A 3,455-nucleotide genomic window follows, 5' to 3' on the forward strand; every position below is an offset into this window, starting at 1 on the left:
CACGCATACCCATTGATTTCACAAAGCGTTGGAAAGTATCGATTTCGATACGTGGTCATTTCCACCCGTCTTGTTGACCGCTGCTAGGTGCTGCTGCAAGGTTCCGTATCCTACAATGGTGTAACTACAACACTTTTGTTCCGACATCTCACAGAGGCACCTCACGGAGGAGGCACCAAGGAGTCACGTGCAGCCCCCGACCACAATACTCTCCTCGCGCGCCCAGCGCTTTATACAAAAAACTGCAATTCTATCATCAACACACAAAACAATAAGACACAACATTCTGGATGCATTACTCATTCATGACCACAAACGACTTCTAAGCAAAGAAATGAATCAAACTACTGACATCCCCTTTGGAGCAGCATCAAAAATACATCACTTGACAAAGAACAAGACACTGATGACTGACGCGAGTATTGGGTGATTGGCATGCCGTGTTGTGATTTGCTGTGTGATTGAGCTATTCACAGTGTGTGGTGGAGAAGGCCTATTACTTCGTGAGCTTCCTAGAGTTCAGGGTTCTATCCACCAAATCCTCGTATCCCGACCATTGAGATCTAATATGTATGCAGTTCTAATATGTGTTCTTATGTTTGCAGTTTGTATATGGGAACCTAGCTTGCTACGCACAGATCCAGAAAACTGGGCGAGCTACTATGCGAATACATGGAACTTGTTCATTTTCGCCGGATCATGGTGGATCCTGCCATTTTAAGACTAAGTACTTCGAAGAAAACATGGCAACATACAGTTAAATTGGCTGCTAAACACCATCAAAATCAAGCACAAGCTTGATTACCAGCTTATATACGATTAGCCGGATAGTTGATGGAGTCAGCTGATGGCTGAGGACTAATACGGAGTTTTTGCTTTGTCTGGTGCAAGGGAATACTGAATACCTTATCCTTCAAAATGTATTAAAACGTAACGTACAAGTGTAATAATCGTGGCAAAGTTAATAAACAACGGAAATAATATGCACGACGTCGGCGGGGTATAAAATTATGTTCGACAATTAACAGAGCAAATTAATCGGTGTAACCGGCATAGCCGCAAATCCAATCATCAGTTGGTAAGAGGCAAAGCCCCAATAAAAATGATTAAGATTTAGGTCCCCGCTAACGGCGTAAGCCCTCCTATAACATGGGAAAACCCGAGACCATTAGGGACGGCACCTGAGCAATCTAAACTGCCGTGGCAGGCCAACAAAGAGGCTCCAGTGAACAGTGAAGGGTCCTCATAACATGCAAGAAGAACCTAACACCAATATGGTGGGACCCCTGAACGATCACAAGGACCCCCGCAGGCTAGCATAGAGGGTCCGGCCAGAATACAGGACCCCTGAGCAAAGGGCAATGACCGAAGATCAGTGTACATGAATTAACGCCCCTGTGTGATCAGGAGTGTCCGGGCAGGGTAACAGAGAGAGCTCTGACAAGTGAAGGACCCTCAGCAAATCAGCTGTAAAAGAGAAAGAGCCATAGGTCAATGAAGAGGACCCCTGAGCATCGAGTGCCTCGGAGCGTTACCTTATATGGGGCCCCAACAACAGCACGGGGTCTTCCAAGCAAGTGGAAAGAACCTGATATGAAGAACCCGATACCAATATGAAGGGCCCCTTGGCAACCGAGTGTACCACGGCATTTGGGGCTCCGGCACCAGCGGCGGGGCGGGAGAGCCCCCTTACCCCGCGAGTGCAGCGGTGGAATGCCAGGTTGACTGTGCCATGTTGACAAAAAGGGAAATAGCGGTAGGGGTCAGCGATGCTTACGTGGTGTCATCTAGCAGCAGGAATCCAAACTAGCCTCAGTGCTGGGGATACTGGACACTTTGAACACTGGACTTTACGACTCCAGACTTTGCGCCTCTGGACGTTGCACGCCTGGACCTTATGAACGTCCCCAGTGGGCATGGAACTGGACGCACCCTTGGCGTTATGAACGCTGGATGCTGCGATCCTGGACGGTATGAACACTGGAAGCTGCAATCCTGGACGCTTTGATGGCTCCCCAGCCCCTCCCTCCTTGCTCGGGTCCACATACGGCCGCAGACACCGGTCAGCAGACATCCAGTGAGCACAAATAGAAGCAAAGCAGACGACAGACGTCCGTACATCAGTGCAGATGTCCAGTCACAAACGCTGATCTAGGGGCATCGCACAGCCGTTCAGACCCCACGGCCCATCCTCACCACGGTCCGTGGCCGGCCACACACAAGGTCAGCCGCGGACCATTCGCTCTGCAGCTCCGCTCGTGACGCGGGAGTGTCGGAGCCAGCGTTGCTACAACGGCCGTGGCTTCACGGGAACGCCGTGAACGCGAGACGGCCGCCAGCGGCCGACGAGATGGTCGCCTCCAGATAGGTATCAGGAGAGATCCAGGATGGCACCGCACACGTGCGCCGTCCTGCCGCGCAGTGGAAAGTTCAATCCTGTCTGATCTTGTGGTGATGTTAATCTCCACAGGCATGTAATGGCGCCCGGTCAGCACTCTTGGATATATTGAATTAAGTGCAAAACTGCCAACCTGACGTCATTTCTGCTTCGATTTCGTTTGTTCAATTTATCGACTCGGTTCCTGCGGGAAATATACCCTCCCAGACCACGGTAGTGCTCCTCCTAGCCAAAAAAACGTTCACCCAGCCATGCCCTTCCCGCCTGTACAACGCCCAGCCACACCCTTCCCGCCTGTACAACACTCAGCCATACCTTCTCGCCTGTACAACACCCAGCCATGCCCTTCCCGCCTGTACAACACCCAGCCATACCTTCCCACTTGTACAACACCCAGCCATACCCTCCCGCTTGTACAACACCCAGTGAGCACTGCGCAAAGCTCGGACTCCCAAAACAAATGACAGCACCACAAAGTAGGTAGGGTGGATAACATGCCAACACTGGCAGGAACATTGTGTAACGTGTAAACAATCGGCGATCAGCTCGGCAACGCGCATAATCCTACTGAAATGTGAGCTTCAAAGCCACTAAACTAGTGTAGCGTGCCCGAAAGTATATTGACACATTTGAACGCGCGTTATATACACTTTAAACTGTGTCCCCATTTCTCAATATTTCATTAAGTTTGAACATGCCAATGTGCCCGTCACTCAATTTTACACACCTTCGAACCCGGGATGGCAAGCTTGGCACAAGATGATACAGAGCATGTGCTGAAATGCGACATCACGAGTTCGTGAGGAGTGATTCGGGCTGCCCTGAGCTGGTAATTGGCTTGGTTTCATCGAGGCGCTCAGAACTGACCACAGACTCTTTGTGGGATTCAGGCCTGGTGAGTAGTCCGGTCACTCAACTTTGTCCCAACATCCGGACAGATGGTGTGCGCACCACTACTGGCTCTGTGTAGACGAGTGAGCTGGAGCTACATCAGCATGAAACTTACCTGCGACCTCACTTCCACCACTTTTCGTTTTGTGGCAGTTTCCCTTACTGA

Source organism: Pollicipes pollicipes, unplaced genomic scaffold (genome assembly GCF_011947565.3).
Source record: "Pollicipes pollicipes isolate AB1234 unplaced genomic scaffold, Ppol_2.1 Scaffold_7231;HRSCAF=8579_pilon_pilon_pilon, whole genome shotgun sequence".
Classification (NCBI taxonomy): Eukaryota; Metazoa; Arthropoda; class Thecostraca; order Pollicipedomorpha; family Pollicipedidae; genus Pollicipes; species Pollicipes pollicipes.